Raw genomic sequence first — 19,666 nt, 5'->3', positions numbered from 1 at the left:
GGGATGTCCTCGCTGAGCTTAGAGACGATGGAGGCTTTTATGAGGTACTTCCAGCTGAACTTCCCTCGTGCACCATGCTGAGCCTCGGGTGGCACCTCGACTCCACTTGCTCATCTGTGTGATCGCCTTGGATCATTCCTGATGGAGAGGATGGGACATCCACCAGGGAGCTGCTCTCCGTGGGAAGGTGAGTGGTACCTGTGCCTGCTGCTCTTCAAAGCACTCCTGCCTTTAAGACCGTAGCTCTTTGTAAATACACATTATCTCTCGAGGATCTCCCCGTGCCCACGGTGTGGCACCTGCAATATCTATTATCTCAGAGTCTCTCCCCCACGTTTGCCAGAGGGGAGAGCTTAGTGTGGACTATGCATTAGATTGTTGGAAAGCCTCTCTGCTCCCTGGCACAACGGGCTCAGCTTAGCCCTTCATCTGAGCAAGAGAAGTATTTTGGGTGTTACAAGTGTGCAGGGTTGTGTAGTGCTGTTTTGAAGACACAGTTTTGGAGCTGGAGGCAAGGTCTGTGCTGGTTTATTCGTTGTGAGATGATGTGTAGTCCCATTTTTTTGGCAGAAATATATTTTTTTTTTTTTTTGTACCTGAAATTCATATTTTTGGGAAAGGCTGTACTTCACTGCTGCATTGGGCAGAAGGCTTTAAGTTTCTGGCAGGTTTGTCTTGGGGATTTGAAGCTCATTGGAGGTCCCTAAGTGCTGATAAACTAAAAAATTCACCAAAATATATTGCTTTGAAACAGCAGCATTTCTTGGAAGTGCTGAAAGGGAGGGAATGCTCAACCTCTCTGATGGGCAGCTTTGTACCCCGACTGGTGTTTCTCTCGCTGGTGAGTCAGGGATGAAACCACGACAGGCTAATTCCTCTTTACCTTGGGGAAGTAGCAGGGACCTTGCAGAAGCAAATGTGGTCACTGAAGATCAGGTTGTAAAAGAACTGCTGGATTTTGCTGTTGAAATGGCCTCTCCCCCCTCCTGCAAGTGGCAGGATGGGGCTGGAGGAAGGTGGGCAGGAGGATTTGGAGCTGAGGGACCTCCACAGCTGGTCCTGCCTGTAACTGGTGGATGAGAGAAAGTGCAGGACATACTGGTCCTGCACCAAAGCCACACCAGCTCCTCTGGTCCCACCCTCTCCTTCTGGTCCCACCCTCTCCCTTGGCTTGGCTCCAGGCAGGACACTCAGCCCAGGGGATACATTTTCTTCCTTTTTCCTCCTCATGGAAGCAGTGGGATAGGCTTATCCAGTGCCACCAAGTGTATGTCTGGGGTCTGCTGAGCTCAGGCCACGTCTCTTGGGTCGCAAGGGTCTGTCCAGTATGCATGGTGTCCCCCCCCATCCCCTGGTGGGGTGACAGGGGGGACCCTGTACTTGGACACACCACAGTCCTGTTCTATCTCCCCCACAAACCACCTTCCTCCCCTCTGGAAATGCCAGCAAAGGTCAGCTTTATACATTTTTTTTTTTTTTTGGCAAACCCATGCTACAACTGGCTAGACTGGTTTGAAAATGCCCGGTGGCAGCTGCGGTCTCGTGCAAGCTTGTTTCAGGATTGCCTCTCCCAGGGAATGAGTCACTCACCAGGACTGTGGCTTTGCACTGTTAGGTGTCTGTCCCGCTATACACCCACCCAGTGCATCCCAGCTTCCTCTGTTGTGGTCCTGCCACGGCCAGTGGTGGCCCGAGGTGTAGTTGGTGTTGTTACTTGGAGAAAACATAAGGATATCTTGAAGTTATTTTGGCTACTCCTTCCATCTGTGGCACGGGGCACAGGGCTTTAGCTTTTGAATAACCCCAGCAGCCAGGACTGCAAGATAAAGGCTTATCCATTAAAACATCATCCTTGACTCCCGTGGACCCGGAGCCGCGCTCATCAGTTCTTGTTTGAGCGATTAAGGATTGTGCCATTAGTCTGCTGCTTAATGAATATTGAAATGCTGTCTGGAAATGAAAAGGCATCTGTTTTCTGCGGCACAAACAAAGCAGGAATATTTTCCACTTAGAGGTATGGTCCCCTAAGTGTTGGGTGTCACCCCACTGGAGCTCCGGCGACGCCCTCATCTTTGAACTGAGCGGAGAAGTGGGAATCTTGTGGCTGGTAATAGCGAGGCCATTATTTTAAGGATACAAATGTTTAATGTACAATAACGAGTCACATAATGAATGTCCAAATGAGTGATGTTTTCTTCAGTTTCACATTCCCAGAGGCGCAGGAAGTATTGGTCACTTTGACATGGAAAGCAGTCAGGCAATTACGCTGGCGCGCTCCGAAAGGAGGAGATTTTTATTTCATAAGGAGAAACTTGAAGGAAGGCCCAGAACTCCCTGCGCTTCCTGGTTGCTGCTCTGAATTCAATTTGCCTCCACTCCATGTTAAAAAGGGATGTGGGGTTTGGGGCTGTATTTAACTGTGAGCTAGAGTTGGTTCTTTGGAAGCGAGGAGGGAGGGAAGGAGAGCAGGAAGGCATCTCTGAAAGGTTTCTTCTTTCCATGGAAAGAAAAATTGGGATTAATGAAGCCTGGTTGCCCTTTGTAGCAAGGGGGATGCCGTGAGGGGTGGAGGTGGGTACCACCAGCCAGGAGCAAAGCTGGCTTGCCCGAGGTGGGACATGTGCTTGCCATGTGCCCATGGATGTGCAGGTTTGGGTGATGATCTGACCACCACCACTGTGTTACCGAAAGTCCCTGTGGCTTCAAGGGTTTTGCCCAGCAGCTTTCAGTACCCTCTTTTCTTTTTTTTTTTTTTTCTTTTTCTTATTCATAAATAAGTTAATGAGAGAAGCTTTGCAAGATATTTTGAGAGCTTAGGAGCTAAGGCTCGTTTTCTTCCCTTTCTGAAATTTGTGGGAAAGCAGTACCCTGTCATTTTAGGTGGGCAGCATCAATTAATTATTTGTCATAGTACAGGCAATAAAACCTGGGTAATTTCAGTGAGGTTAGAAAATGAATCTCGTGCATGTGTGTGCCGGGGAGGCCTCAAATGTTGCCTTAGAAATAAAAGTTTCAGTGTTCCAAAAAAAAAAAAAAAAATTCCAGGTTTTATCTATTTTACCGAAGGCTAAAACGAATTCTTATGTATATTTTATAAGAATATTTGTTTTGTGTTTAGCCCAGCATTAAGGATACTTTTTTCTTAATAAGCTCATGTCAGAGCTCCTGTAACTGTAGCCCGAAGGACGTGTTTTGTGAAAATGAAAAATGAACATATTATTTACCTATCAATACTAAGCAAGGTTGATCAATGCAGACCAACACTGCCCCCCCCCCACCCCCAGCCTTTCCCATTCCCACTGTGACGGGAGGAGGGTTGCCCTGTCTGAGCAGTGCTGGGACTTTATCTGTAATATGGAGCTTTCAACCACTGGGCCGACAAAATGCCTCTCTGACAGCCAAGCCATTAATTACCATCATCTGAGCCTAATTCATTCATCCCTTTCCCTCTCATGCAGAGGGACAGGGAGGGCTGAGGGCACTTGGGGAAACATAGGCATGATTCCATATTCGTTATGCGGCGAGCGCTGCCTGCGACTTTGTTGGTTGCAGTGGCTTTAATTGAATTGGCTTGCCAATAAAGCTGTTGTCATTCAGTAAGTGAATTTGTTGTACTACTCGCACCACAGCTGCTGCATACAACCAGGCATTTCCTGAAGGCAAGCCAACCTTGTGCTACCCTGGCTGGAGGGTTTTTTTTTTTGTTTTTTTTTTTTGTTTTGCTTTTCCCCAAAACTCATCCGTAACGTGCTGTGAAATATCCTTTAGGTGGTGTTTCCCCGTCTGGGAACCTCTTGCAGAGGTTCTTCACAGCCCCAGAAAGGGGTGGCTGTGAGCTGGGTGCTGGTTATCCATCAGGGTGTGGGACTGGCTGGTCAGACCGTGTGTTTTTCCAATTAATGGGCTCTGACCTCCATTACCCGGCGCTGGTGCTGATAGAGCATCATTGTTCCTTGCAGGAAAAATAAATACAGAATATGACAGACAATATATTTTGTTAGTCAGGAGCTTAGAGTCCCATTAAGAAGTCTGGCAATATTGATAAAATAAAGCAATATTAGAAGAGGCATTTATTATGGGGATATGTAGGCTGTTGGGCCAAAACATACTCCAACTTTCTGCAGTTTATAAAACGTTAGAGAAGGAAAGGGGGGGGGACTGCTTGATTTATGGCAGCTGTAAGTGATGCTGAGATGAAGTAAAATATCCAGAGGTCTGAGAAAGCATTACTTTTGTGTTTTAACACGTGGCATGAGTGTATATGTGGAGAGTGGTCCACGAGGCAGCTCAGTGGTGGTCGAGGACCAGCACTTCCCACACAAACACCTCATCCTTCTCATGGGGAGCTGAGATGCAACCCCTCATCTGAATGCTACCTCTACCTCTTTTCTGTGCCAGGTCAGAGCAAAAACCCACATTTTTACACCCCCCAGAAAGGAGAGGAACAGATCTGGATCTGTTTCAAGACACTGTGGTTAAGTCCCAACTCCAACTGGGATGAATTACTTTTTCCTGGTGCTGTGCTGAGCTGGGGGAATTACCCCAGAAAGAAGTTTTCTTCAGAGATTTTTATTTTTTTAATAACCTCATAAAACTTTGCATTGAAATCCAAGTGCATTCCATCAGATTTATGCTTATTGTGGATTATTTTTAACACATCCAAAATATGAGTAGGTTGGGTATTTTAAATTTTCTGCTCAAACTGATCACACTCAGCTGGATGTGGGGGCTGAAGTAATATTATGAGCGTTGATCCTAAGTTTGAAGAGAACCTGGAAATTAGGTGGTTAAATAGTACCTGAATGCCAATTTCTAGACATTCAAAAGCTAAATTTTTCCCCATGTAGCCTCATGTTATTTGAGTAGTAACTTGTGAAGAAAAGCCTAAAATTGCTTGATAATGGTAAAACTTTCCTCAACTTCAGTACCAGTGGAGGGAGCTTGTGATGGGCACCTGTGGACATTAGTGCTGGGAGCCTGCATGTACAGATCTGTGGAAGTGGTTTTGGCAAAGGCTGCAGTATCTATTTCCAGCCCAGGAAGAGTCCATTTTCCTGGTGCATTGGGAATAAAAGTATATTGGGTATAAAGCTGGAGGACCTTCAAGTATTTGGCTTGTCTCATCTTTGTGGGCCATCAACTCTAGGAGTAGAACCACTATAGGAACTGTCCCACTGATGTCTGTGCGACCGTTATCTTTTTTTTTTCTGCTCAGTATTTCCTGGGATATTTCCTAGAAATTGATCTGCAGCTCTAGGAAACACCTGTGTGGTCAACAGAGATCCATCAGCTAAAGTGCCTGGTGTTGGGCAACACATCTGGAGTCGTGGGGCGGTGAGGGTGTATCAGAGGATCTGTTGGTGAAGGCTGGGATTTTAGGGCAGGAATCCAAAACAGCCACCTCTCCTAATGGATTAGGGGTGATGCTGGGTCCCTCAAACGTTCCTGCTGCACCAAACCTCACAGGTTTGGGTGTTCATGGCACGGGATAACCCTTTGGGTTGGAGCACTGTCTGCTGGAGCTTCGGGTCCACTGGGGGCAATGGGGATGGGGAAATCTTAATGGTGAATAACCTGTGGTTTAGGTTAGTCCAAGTAACCCAATTTACTGCGAGCACTCCCCTTCGAGCAGTAACGCTCTGTAAGTGGCTGTGTCAGTCAATTATAGACTTATGGGAGCCAGCAACTTCTTTTTCTCCTATCATCTCTTCCCACCACTCCCCAAGCCTCTGCCAGAAAGGCCAAGCCCCATGACAGGAAGCACACATCAACCTTGGTACGTAATGGCAAGGGGCCAAGGTAAAAGTTCTGGATAACTTCATCTTGTCTTTTCCTTTCCTTGGGTATAATATTAATGTGTGTGGAATGCAACTGCACTACTATTTAAAAAAGGAGAAAAAAACCCCCAAACAACCAAACCCAAACTGATAAGGGTTTTTGTATGCCTGTATTCCCAAAGCTATTAGAAATAAATTTTCAGTACTAAGAGCCATGTAGTTCTCAATTAGCAGCTAATCAAGTAGGCTCTTCTTTATTTAGTAGGGTTATGTTTTTCTTAATTCTTCTGTGCCCTCCACATTCATGGTATAAGAAAATTGTGCAGGCATGCTGGCCTTTCTTTAGAATGAGATTTCTGTACAGAAAACACAAAGAGTAATTTTTCAGAGATTGAGTTGAATGACTGGGAGAGCAATAATGTGGAGAAAGCAGATTCAAGTGGAAGGGAACTGGTCACTGAAACCAGACCCTGGAAGCGCCCTAAATATAGGTTTGTAGAAGGCCAATGTTTATTTTTCTGTCTCTATGCCAGGCACTGCTTTTGCCTTTAAGTTTAGTAGGGCTGGAAAAGCAAAAGTCCATCTGGAAGCATGTCAGGAAGGCAAATGGAATTTGGTGAATGGTCAAAATGTGGTTAAAATCTGAGGGGTTCTCACTGAACTCTGAAATAAGTTTCACAGAATTGTAGAATGGTTTGTGTTGGAAGGCACCTTAGGGAACATCTCTTTCCAACTCACCTGCCATTCAGCTCATGGACAATACAAGTTTGAAAACTTAAATTTCATGTTCCAAGTTTGCTTCATAGTAACCTATGAAAAAAACCAAACAAAACAACCAAACAAGAGAAACAACTGAGTGTGAGGGAACTTTGAAGTCACTGGGGGGGGGAAAAAACCTGAGAAATTCCATTAAGGCTCATGAACACCCAAATCTTGTAAAAATTAACTCGTGTCTTGCCCAGCTTGTGATACAGGGCACTGGTGGGACGTGGCTCCTGGTGCCAACCAGTCTTCGTGTCTCTGCCAGCCACAGGAGGGCTTGGATCCTCTGCACCCAACCCTTTGCTGGCTGTTGCAGGTGTAATTAACTGCGTGGGTGGTAAAATGGCCCAGGGCTCCCCGTTTGCATTTTGTGCAACTGGAATGTACCCTCCTTGCTCGGGTAACACGGCAAATAAAATCCTACCAGGGCAGCGGCGGGTGTTGATGAGGAGTTTTGTAACAGCATGAGAATGGGTTTTATGACGGTATATCGCTTGCTGAGACTGCAGGGCTGGTGCAAATACTCTATTAAGGGAAGGCTTTTGTGAAGCTCTGCACCCCTTTTTAAGAGGTTTACGGCTTGCCGAGCCATCGTCTGCTGTGTGAAAGTCGGGAGGTACGAGGCTTGAGAACTGCCTCGTGTCGCAACGGGCACGGAGGTACCCGCAGCTGGAGTTATGGGGCAAGATCCCAGCCCTGCTGGAGCCCAATGCCTGCACAGGGGACACCAGCCTGGGCTTCCCCAGGGCTGTTCTGTGACTCTGCCTTGGGTTTCCTTGGCACGAGCAGTTTCTACCTCCAGCACCCGGACTTGCGCTCTTGCACCGCTCAGATGTGCGTGCCCCTGCTGTGCACTAAATCAAGCAACCTCTTTGCATCTAGGATGAGTACTTGAGCCTTTTTTCTTACCTTAGGGTGCTGCTGTAAGGAGGTTCAGCACATATGTTGTGTCAGGGGTCTTGGCTGTTGCAACCCTGGCCTGTGTCGCAAGGGAGAGCCGAGGGGGTCCCTGCTGCGCTCCCAAGAAGCTGGGATTAGACCTTCCCTGAGCTGTCTGTGTGACCCAAAATGCAGCCTGAGCTTCAGTGGGTCGAAGCTTCTGGCTCTAAAGGGTGAAGCAAAAAGCCAGGTACAGGTGGGAGGGGACCAGTCGAGTCGGAGGCTATACCCTCTGACAGGTTTGAGTTCCTTTGCAGCATCTTTGTGGGCTTGGTGATTTCAAGGCTCTCCGTGTGCCAAGTTTTATCTGCTTTCCGTGGATTGTCTCTGCTCTTGTGTAGTTTTATGGAGGAGAGCTCTGGGATAATTTAAATACTTTGATTTTTTTCGAAGCACTTTTTACACCTCACAGCTTCCTGTGGGCATCTCCCCTTCCTCCTGGGCAGTGCAAGGACCAGCTCCTTGTATCTTAGCTGGTAGAAACTCTCTATCAGAGATTACTTTGTGCATGGCAGAAGACATTGTTTGACACCTCCTGTGGCCTTAAAGGCACTGGTCAGAGCTTGAAGCGTCTTCCAGACGTACAGGTCATCCTGGTTGTTTTTCAGTCCCCTGTCCAATGGACTTGCTGGTTAGGAGATACTGTTGTTGCTGCAAACAGGGAGTTCTACAACTGAGACCTGGGTTTTGCTGGAGGATATCTGGTATTCTCCCCAGTGGTAATCTGGGTTTGATGCTCTGCAGCTCAGTTTGGGACAAGCCCTTTCAGAGTGGATGTTTGCCTTTCTCCAGGAGGTGGACTTAAAGGTCTGAGGGAAGCCTTTGCATAGCTGTGCCCTGTGACAGTAGCTCTTTTTTTTTGTATTTGTATAGAGATTATGCACTGAGATCCTGATCAAAAACCCCATGAAGTAGAGGAAAATCTTCCTGCTGGCTTTATTGGGCTTTGCTCCAGCTCTGCAGGGACAGAGTCCAATGAAATCAGAAGTCAGAACCTGCAAAAATGTGCAGGTGAGATGCAGAGATTCTGAAATTAGCTCTAGACAAAAAAGGAGGGGAGAAAAATAACCACCCCAAACCTAACAAAATGTGACACAGGTGCTTTTCTGAAACTTTCTCTTCTGTTTATTTCAAAGTACTGTGTAAATGCTGTTTCAGTATCACCAGGCTTATTCATGGAGACAGCAGTTGCTCTGCACAATTAATTTTCAGGCGAGCCACTTCAACTTGCTTGTGAGCACCGGGAAGGGAGGATATTCACTTTAAAGCAGCTGGCCTGTGAGAAATTCACAATGATGAGAAATACTGTGGAGCTGGGAGTAAGACGGATTACAGTGCTTTACTGCAAACCTCTGCACAGGCTGGATATTGCCTCTCCTAGTCCAGTGTCTGCCTGCAGCTGGAATTACTAACACACAGTTACTTGTCCAGGGCTAGATCGGTGTGCAGTGGAAGCACGGGCAGCTGCAGCAGTTTTATGGAAGTTGAGAGATGGTCTAGATTTACTGTGGAATGACCAAAATCCAGTCACAGGCCCGAGAGCATTCTGCAAGGCACAGAAAGCATCATTAAGCTCCTGTTGCTGTGGAGGATCACAGAGCACGGGAGGGGAGGAATGTGAATTGCTCCATGGTCCTGGCTTGAACCTGAGCATCCCAAATCTGATACAGCTCCACACACACTCGCCTGCCTCCCTCCTGTCACTGCTGGGCTGAACAAGTGCGGACAAACCCTGCCTCCAGCTGCTGCCAAGCTTCTCCAGCTCTTTCCACCAGTTTGCCCAAGTGCTCAGGCGATAAGATTTGTCCTGCCCTGTTTTTTTTGCAAAGGGATTTGGCGATTGCAAAACATGTCACATTATTGACTGGAAGTTGTTACCATCTGGTGGCTGTTTCGATGGTCTGGTACTAATGAGTAGGTAATCTCAATCGAGTTTCCAGGGGACAGCTGTCCCCTCTCGCTTTCTTCCTCACGATCATACACATCATCATTGCACTGGACACTAATTGGCGTTCTTATTTGCAAGGATGAGTTACAAGCAGCCATGGAAGCGCTTCCCACAAGAAATGGGGTAATAGGAGGAAAACTGCCTTCCCAGCAGCTGCCTCGTGTTTCATGTGCAGAAAGGATGTGGAGTTTTTAGCGGTGTTATACAAGCCTTACACACTCTCTAAAGAAGGAATCAAAGGACGTGAGCTGTTGCAGATGAAGCAAGACGAAGAAAAACACGCTGCTATCCCTTTGGCTTATTTCCTAACCCTCCCACCAATCAATAGGTGCCTGCTCCAAAGTGCCTTGTCTTGTAAATGCATGCCCAGAAAATGCAGCTTAAAAAAAAAAAAAAGAGGTCTAGTGCATATTCAGAGTTGTGATCAGGTGGAAGCTGTTTGGAGGCAGAAGCGCATAATGGTTGCTGCATTTGTGGTGGTGAAGGGTTTTGATGGTATTCAAAATGCTGTTCAAAATCATGCAAGGTTGGGTTCTGTGCTTGGAGCCATGGAGATGGGGAGATTGTTAAGGCAGGGGATGCTCCCATGCAGTGTAGGGGGGTAGGGAGAGGGCTTGAAATGGTGCAGGATAGTAAATGCTGCTCAAATGTAGCCTGAGAAGTGTCGTGGTCTCCCACCACAGAGAGGAGGAGAGTGTGAGCACAGAGTGGTTACCTTTCACTGCTGCTTCAGCACCCCTTTTCCTGCTCTCTCCCTGTGGTCCCCATCTACCTGTTTGGGGGGGGTCATTGGGACCCCATGCAAGCCCTGGGGGTCATCACAACCCCGTGCAAGCCCTCAGCTTGGGTGCAGGGTCTTCCACGCATACAGAGATCTCCAAGGGACCTGTTTGCTGAAAACCAAGGCACAACCTGAGTGCAGAGGTTACTAAAGCTTGTTTATAGCTTAGCACGTGCTCTGCTGTGGTGGAGTCGAGCTCCCCTGCAGAACCCAACTTCTAAGAGTGGAGTTCAGGTTAACTGCTCTTGCTGTACCATGTCTCCTCTCTGAGGCCTCGAGTAGTTTGTGTCTGGCTTGGACTTCCTCCCTGGCAGGTCACCCGTGATTGCAGGTGGTTATTTACACATATGTGGTTCCTCCTATCTCCCTTCTTATCTCAGCCTGTCTGTACTGACTTCAGGCTGCTCTTAAAAATCTGAGAGGAGCAGTGGTGGCTGTGGTAGTGATGTGGTGTGAATTTGTCCGAGTGAGCTTGTTTTGACTTCAGTGATGCCTCAGCATGTTGGAAACTACTCGTGGTAGCTGGACACTGGTGCGTGTGATGGGCTTTCTTTACCTAACAACAAAATATGACATTAAATATAATAATAATGGCTGTCCAAAGACTTTTTTGAGGGGGGGGGAAAATAAAAATTTGAAAGCATTCTTTTGTTCAGTTGTGGAGCAGCTTGGGGGGGGGTTAAGGCCAAAGGGGAAGGTGGGCTTCATCCTCATCATGGGCCATATGTTTTCCTAGCACAAGGCTTGATCCGTTAGGAGCCCTGCGGAGGCACGGCTCGAAGGCGTCTGCCTCGGCCACAGATGTGCACGTGGAGCAGCAGCACTGAATCACCTGTCACCCCACACTGCTGGGGTGAAAGGGGAAGCTATTTACATAAATTATTGGAGAGCAGTAAATATTATTTCGCGATATCGCATCAAGATTAACTTAATCAAACCTGATGTTAAGAGAGGCAGGATGATTTGCTTTTAGCCAAAGACACAATTAAAGAAGGTGCTTGAGGGTAAAGGAGGGTGCCTGCTTAGGAAGATTTTTATCACACAATGGGTGATGGGTTGGGAAGCTTGTAACAGAGATCTTAACTCCCTTGTGGATTTTGTAGCTACAACCCTCCTAATTTGAGCAGCTGTTGCAGTTTCAGGAAGGATAGCAGGAATGAAATGAAGTTGTGGGGGTTTTGTGGGCTTGGCTTGAAGGGAGAGATCTCAGTATTTTAAACACTTATTTCTCATTTCAAGGGTTTCTGGAGGATTGTCTCAGCAAAATTCATCCAAAGTAAAAGCAAAACACTCAATGCTTCCCGGCTGGAATGGGAATCTCCCTGGCCTCAGCTATGCTACAGGTCAAGGCTGTGCTTTTTGTTGCCTGGAGTCTGTAGAGGGTTAGTGATGTTGGAACCTACTCTTCTCACTGCTACTTTTCTCTTGGCTAATAGATCCATGTCTGCTGAATAAGATAAAAGAATATCCTGAGTTGGAATAACGTTACTTGTTTGCTAGGAATGGGTTCATCTACTAGTTAGGCAACTGGAAGTCAATGCCTTGAGTTTCCCAATGTATCCAAAGCATATAAATAATTTGTAGCTCTTCCTGATGCTTTAAGTGAGAGCTCAGTGTGTATTAGCTGGCTGAGAGAACAGAACCCATGTTTGTTTATTGCCTCTGGAGTTGGCTGCAAGGAGATCACTCTTACACAACTCCCTTAAACGTTTTCTTTACATAATTTTTATAGAAAAGTCAAGTCTGACCCATTTGGGCAATCCCCAGACGAGCGCCTTCTCCCTTTCCTTTTTGAGTGGGGCTGAGATTTCCCTCAGACTCGTATTTTTTTTTTTTAATTAAAACCCAAATTATCAGTTGGGGGGGTGGGTGGGAGCTTACACTGAAAAACCTTTGACAAGCCTGAACCGCGTCCTCTCTTTGTGCGAAGTTCCCGACAGCGTCAACGCCAGCTGGAGGAGCTGGGAAGAGTTCAAGATGCGCTCAGCGCGTTCCAGGATTAGACCCATTGTTTAAGTAAGAACACTCAATCTCACCAGCCCATCTTTACTTTCCATCCAGTCTTTCTGCGTGAAGGATATAAGAGCTTTTATTTATTTATTTTTTTTCCAACAGCTCTTTCCCTGTCCTTGCCTTCCTGGTGTTTTCGTAACCCCGCTGTGCAGGGTTATGTGGCTCCTCTCCCTGAGGAGACTCAGGTGACTGAGAGCACGGTTTGGCCCAGGATATTAATAAACTACTAAAAAAACCCCAAACAACAAACTACATCTTAATTATTTCATGTTTGTTTAGCTCAAGTGATGCAGAGCATTGGTTCTTCAGCAGCCACCTGTGGGATGCTCAGGCCTTGTCAATATTTCTATCCCTGGTTTCAATGCCTGAGTTATACAAGCATCTGCTGCCAGTTGACAAGTGATGCTCTACTGACCATTTCCAACAACTCCCACCTGTTCATGTTTGCAAAAGCAGGTTTGAAAAGCCCGGCCATGGGAAGAATAGCTTTGTAGCCAGGGCTTTTCCAGCCCTAACTTCTTTGGGAAGCTGTTGATTATTGATTTCAGAGAATAGTAGAATGGTTTGGGTTGGAAGGGACCTTTAAAGATCATCTCGTTCAAGCCCCCCATCCAGTGAGGACAGAATCTTCTTTCAAGGGCTGGTCACCTCTTAAATATTACACATTAAAGTCCAACTCTGTCAGACCTAAATACTGTAGGATTTCATTCCATTTTTAAAAATAACTGTAGGTACTTGCATCTTCTTCCCCATCTTAAAGATGAAGATATTTGTAGGTAGCACTATATTATATCTTCCTGTAATGACATCCAAGCTGCAATACAGCTTCAATAATAAGGAGATGGTGGTGAAACTGAGACTTGTGATGTCCATAGGGCCTTGGCTGGAGTCTGCCAACATCACCTTGGAGCTGAGAGCACAAGCAAGCACAGGGTGCTCTGTGTGCAGCTGTTAAAACACAGTGGATGTGCTGGTTCGTATTTGGGATTTGGGCTCAGCCTATGTTGAAGGAGAAGTTGGTGAGCAAATGGCCTGATCACAGGGTTAGAGATTTATAATTACTATAAATCCAGATTGACAATCCTGCTTAGGTTATATTCTCTTTTGATCAGGAGTTGCCTCAGCAGCAGCTTTAGCAGTGTTAGAAATCTGATTTGTCATGGAAATAAGAGGCAGTCAGTTTTTTCCTTTGCATCTTAGTGCTTTTGGGCCCAGGAATATCTGAATAACTATTTTAGTGAGAACTTCTGGTGAAATGTGGGTAAGACCTTAGAGACTTTAATTGCTGCTGTGAAAAGTCAGTCCAGGTTAACTAAAAACTCTCAGCTGGTGCTGTGGGATGCAGGGCCCTTGGGAGCTGTGGAAGGGAACACCTCCTGCAGAGGTGGCTGGGGAAGCAGGTAGAGAAACAAAATAAAATGGGTGTTGCTGGTGCAGTATTAGTTAATATTTCTGCTTTGGAATCACCATGAGAAGCATTTTGTGGAGACCTCGGTCAACGAGGAAAGTGTGGTCACAGCAAGGTCTCACCTGGGGAAAAGTCAGGCCCTGCAGATCGAGCACTGTGCCTCTGGCTCACCTTTCTTGAGCAGGGCTTACCTGTTGGAGGCTTGGGCTTAATTCCTGGTTCTAGTCAAGGTTTTGTGACATCTGGAAGTTTTAATCCAAGGCTCAAATGCGGAGATATAGCTCATTCCATGAGAGGATTGTACAGATAAACTCATTAATGTTTGCGGAATACTTAGGAGCCACTTAAGCATATCAATAAGTTTAGAGTGTTATTACTGCATGGACTTTGATTAAATCCCTTCGTGTCAGATCTCCTCCTAAATGTTTTCATCTAAAGCTTGTGGTTTTTTTAAGAGTGGTTTTTTTAAGTTTGTTTTGTTTGTTGAATGTTGATTTCAATTCCAAGTTTGTGGAATCTGAGGCAGTCCTGTAGCTGCTTGGAAATGTTCGAAGCTTTCCCAGGCTTGTTTCTTTAGTCAATAATATTGTAGCGAATTGCAAACTTGAGCTGTAGAGAGTTTTAACAAGCCTTAATTTTGCCTGTGGCAGCTCTGTAGGTCTCTGCACATGTAGCCCTGGTGGGGTCAGATCCAGCCTTCTCCCTACAGGGACATGGGAATGACCTGGTGGGGTTTTTCAAGGCAAGAGTCTGGCAAACCCAAGTGAAAATGATTCTGTTGCTCTGGCTATGACTAGGCTAAAACTGGGAAGTGCCTGCTTGATGCTAAGGATAGATGAACGTTAAGAATTTGATGTAATCCTAGACCTCAGGCATGAAACTCAGCTTGACCTTTCCTGTTGGGTGCTTTTGTGCAATCCTACTGGACATTTAGCAACGAGAAAGGAAGCGGAGGAAGGATATCGGTTCAACCATATGTCAATGCTGGGACACAAAGTGACAGGGAGAGGAAGGGCTGAGACGTCTGTGGAGTCACTGGTTAAAACAGGAGCCTTTACAGAGGGGAACTGGGGGGCTCAGGGGACTGACATGCTTGCTGGAGGTCACTAGTTCAAACCCAGTGTGGAAGTAGTGACCAAAAATTAATGAATGGTGTGTTTCTGTATCCAAGGAGCATCCCTCTCCTGTGGTCCTCCCTGGCCTGATCACAGGTCACAAAACTGGTTGCCACAAGTGGTCCCTGTTGGCAGATTAATGAAGGGGTTAATGGCTCTCCTGGGGGGGGTGAGAGGTGTCTTGTCCCCAAAATCCAGCTCCTTAGGGAAGGTTAGTCTGACTTCATAAAACAAAAGTGCGGGTTTTGAGTTCCAAACTGGGCTTTGTACTGACATATCGCAGATAACAGAGCAGAAACAGGACTGGGATAAAGAAGGAATTGCCTCGGATGCAGTTCAAGGGAGTTCTCACCTCTGTGTCTCAGAGAGCTGCACTTTGGTTTCTCATTGGGTTTTCTCAGCAGAACTGGTGCTGGTCTGAACACGGGGGACGGAGCTGCATCACAGCAGCCTCTCCCAGCTGGGGAGGTGCACATTATGGTTTGAACAGATTCACACTGCAGATTTATCTATTTTCTTGCCAGCAATCAGAACCTCTGGCTCTGGGCTCATTTGCTTCAGACTTGCACTAACTTTAGAGGCTTCACTTTAGTTTGATGGTTCTGGCACAGAGCTCGAGCAAGCAAAATGCACCAGCAGTGTGACATTAATTCTCTTTCAGCAGCGTAAGAAGCATGTCTGAAAATAGATGCCAGTTTAAAAATAATACTTCAGGGCTTGCTCAGTGCCAAATCAGACCTTTGGCCATTTATAGACTCCATCTTTCTGGCAGAGATTGGCAACTGATTCTTCGTATCAAGACCTGGTGTTCAGTCAAATGGGGCATAAGGGAATGTATTGTTGAAATGGAGGTAGAAACAGGAAAAAAAACCCTCAAAGCTCCCCTAGACAACACTTCTCCCTGATCCTGCAAGAAAATACAATATTGGAGATGGTCTTGAAGGTCTTTGCCAGAGAATAGTCACTGGCCACTTAGAGGGAACTGCTTTCACTGAATAAATCTAACACAAATATGTGAATGCTTGTGAGCGTGTATGTGGAAATTTGTAAGCCAGAAGCAGCTTGATTTGCAAGGAAATCCTTAAGCTTTCAGTAATTTACAACAGGACTTCATTATAACTTCAAGTCTGTCAGTTTAGTAGCTGCCTGTGATGTCTTTTGGGAGGTTGGATGTAGAGGGAGACCCTACAGCAGCTTTTTTTTTTTTTCTTTTGTTACTTACAAGAGTTGCAGCTCCACCTGCAGAGGCTGAGAAATGGGCTGATCCATCGATCTCATCTCCCATGATTCATTTGTAGGCAGGTTGACAGGTCCACTGGCAAGAATTGCCCGGTGTGATCGGGAGCTCTGATGGGATGTCCCTTCCTTAGCACATGGGAAGACGTCCTTGAATATCTAATTTCAAAAAGCACTTTTCTTTTTAGAATTTAACTTAATGCAACACTTGATTCTTTATGTTATTGTTGTGCTGGACAACAGCAACACCAAAGTGGGATCTCTGGACAGAAGCAGGGAACAGAATAAAAGGCAATTCTTGTTCTGTGAGGATGAGGAATTGTTACTGGCACTGCTGGAGAGAAGAGAAACCGAGGAACGGAGCAGCGAAGTGATGAGTCCAAAATCTTGAGTTCCTGCCACAAATGAGTTTTCTCGGTAACTGCCTGGGAAAACAGCCCTTGTAGGAACTAAACCTTTGCAAGCAAAAACTGTTTTTGTGAAATTAAACCAGGACTGCTGGTGGATGGGGGGGGTTGATGTGCATGCACCCCCTAAGCAAAGCATTCCTGTCTTGAGAACCTTCCCCCTCCAAGCAGCTACAGTGTCAGCTGAGCCATGGGAAGGGTCCTGGTGGCTGTGGTCAGCCCCAGTGTGGGGTGGGAGCAGAACAGGGCAGGACTCAGCAGTTCCTTTTTCTTAGCGCGGTGCTGCAACTGAGACGAGGCAGGGACACTCTCCCTTCCCAAATCTTCTTTCTAAATTCAGGTTGGAGTCACGTGGGAATCTTTTTTATGTCATTTTTTCAGTCCGTCAGCAGAAGTATTGAGGTATCACGCAAATGGTAATGGGGGTTTTATAGATGTCCTTGGAGTTGCTTCCCAAGAAAGGGAAAGCTGGATCCCGTGGATCATGGGGGTCCTCGGTCTGTGTGCAAGGAGCTGACTTGCTGTTAGAAGCAATATTGATCTGTAAAGAGGGGGCTTTTGGGTGTTCTCTGTCCAGTTTCATTCTGAATCAAATTTTACTGAAACAGTGAAGTTTCTGGGCTCGCAGCCGTGGGAACTTGTGTGGATCTCCCTCCTGGAGATCCCTGCTCAGGCATGCTGACTGTTTTTGGGGATTTTAAGGAAAAACCCCTTTAATCTGCTGCTACTGCTATAATTCATGCAGAGGTGGCTTCAGCCAATAGTCAGCTGAAGGATGCTTTGAGATGCTCATTGCATCCTTCCCCTGCAGCCAGTGCCAGCAGGTCTTGGGCTGGAGGAGATGGGAGGCAAATACGTGTGCGTGTGGGTGTTCATTTGTCAGGAAGCATCCTTACTGTTCCAAGTACTGTTGAGCATCACCCCAGCCCGAGTGCTGTGAGAGGACAGGAGTCTCTGGCTGGCTGATGCTCCCTGTGTAATCATGAGCCACCAAACCCACGTTCCTCTGGAAGCAAGAAACAGCCCCCCTGCCTTGTTTTATTACGCTCTTACAGAAGTTAAAGTAATTTTCTTTTGTAACAGTACTTGCTGTTGGGCTCAATCTGGTGCAGCAGGCACTTCAGAGCAAACCTGGTGCTGGCAGCATCCCTTTGGAAAGGGTGCTGGAAGGGGTGGGGGGGACTGTGGAGGCATGGGGACATGTGGGCACCTGCTGTTGCCACCTTCCTGCCCTGCCATGCTCAGTCTCCTTGGTACTGTGGCTCTGCTCTTGCTGCTTGTCCCTGCCTGGATGGCAATTATCTGGGATCTCAGGGCTGCTTGAACTTTTTCCAGGTGATCAGTGTAGAGCCACACGAACCAGAGAATACCAAAAGCAGTGCAGAGACCAAGGGAGCATGGGAAGTCACTGTATCCTGCTTGCTGGAGGGGCAGAATGAGTGATGCTGCTCCTCCCTGAGCCTTTTTAGCTGCCATACCCTTGCTGAGACATGACAAGGTTATGTCAGTGTGGTCTGGGGATCTATTGATCACTGCTGGGGAAGGCTTGTGCAGGAGGTTGGGGATTTGCTGCTTTGCACAAGGCAGGTTAACTCATCCTGTCCCAGTATGGGATGCTCAGGCACCTCAAGTGATGTTTTTTTGCAAAATGTGGGCGTTTCTGAGGCTGCTCCTTTCCATGTTGCATCCAGAGGCTCTTAATTCAGTGTAATTGCTGTTATATCAACCCTCAGGCACTGGTGACTGCTGTGGGAAGGGGCTGGCACCTCCTGGATCCTTCCTCTTTCCACGGATGCTGGCCAGAAAGGCCACTTGCTGCACAGGGACAGGCACAGCCATGGTTATCCTGACATCCCAGTGGAAACTTCCAGCGAGTGCCTGTTCTTTTTGCACAATCCATATCTGAGGCCACCAGCCTCCCCTTGGTTGGGGAAGCTGTGAACAAAGAGATACTGGAAGGTCTCCTTAGAAGGTGAACAACATTTTTATGGACTCTTTTTGTGCTTGGGAACGTATCAGGAATCAGAAACAGACTTTTCAGGAGACAGAAAAGACGGTCTGGTTCTTGTAGCAAACCAAGTGTATCCAAATTAAAAAAGCAAACAAACAAACCCACAAAACCAAACAGAAACAAACATTAAGACAACACCTCCCTCCCTCCTCCCAACCAAAAAATCAACGAAAAAGCCCCAAAATTTAAACAAAAAAATCCCAAGCCCCAACACCTTTTTAATGGAAAATCTATGAATCTTGGTGCTGGGGCCTTAGGAAAGTACTTGATATTTAGAATTTGAAGGGCAGTGAAATGCTGTGTGTGGATCTCCATCACACCTTGCCCTGCTGCTGCTGGGTTTTTGGGACCTTGGGGCTTTTTTTGGTAGCTGATAGGACTTGCAGCATTGCCTGCTGGAGAGCTGGGGGTTTGCTCAGGGCTGGGAAGGGGCACGGATGGTGCTTCCCAAATGACACTGAGCCAGGCAACGGGTGCCACCAGCACAGGGCACTGCAGGCAATGCTGGAGCCTGGGAATAAACTGTGGGGAAAGGGACACACAAAATCAAGATGGGGGAGAGAGAGTAAATCTGTCGTTCAAACAATTCCCCAGCCTTTTCCTGAACCTCAGCTCTTCATCCTCTGCCAAGCCAGTGATGGGTCAGCATGAGCCTGGCTCTGTGTCGTGCTCTGGCTGGCAGAAAGAGCCCTCACTGCTCTTTCTCTCACCTTTAATTTGTTTTGGGATCTGTTCTGAAGCTAAAAAGCCAATTTCAGGGGTGCTGCCACAAAGCTGCCGTGTTTTTCCTGCATGTCCTGACACCCCCCTGGTATTTTGCCCTTAATTCACTGCTGCGTTAACCCCTTTCAAAGACACATGTGTGGTGCCAGAGAATTTGGGTTTAATAGCACCCCTCCAAAATACTCTGCTAAGGCATGTCCTGTAGGAATGCTGATCCTGAGCCCACCCACTGCTGTCCTGGATGGTGATGGAGGGGGAAGCAGGAGCAGGTAACTGCATATATTCCCTGTCCCCAGCAGCACCTTGATGTCAGTGAGAATGTGGGAAATGGGCCTGCTCCGGGGGTGAGGGGTTAGATCTTAAGAGTCTGAACCTCTGAGATTGTGCATTTGTATTTACATATATTGAGAAAAAAACCTTACAAACCCTATAAACCTCCCCATATTTATAAGATGCCCAAACCCAGTGTGCTTAATGACCTTTGACAATAACTTTTTTTTTTTTTGTTTGAAAACCCAGCCCCTGGGTTCATCTGTCTCTCGGAGT

The sequence above is a fragment of the Pseudopipra pipra genome, chromosome 3, assembly GCF_036250125.1.
Source record: "Pseudopipra pipra isolate bDixPip1 chromosome 3, bDixPip1.hap1, whole genome shotgun sequence".
Classification (NCBI taxonomy): Eukaryota; Metazoa; Chordata; class Aves; order Passeriformes; family Pipridae; genus Pseudopipra; species Pseudopipra pipra.
This window is presented reverse-complemented; position numbering follows the sequence as displayed.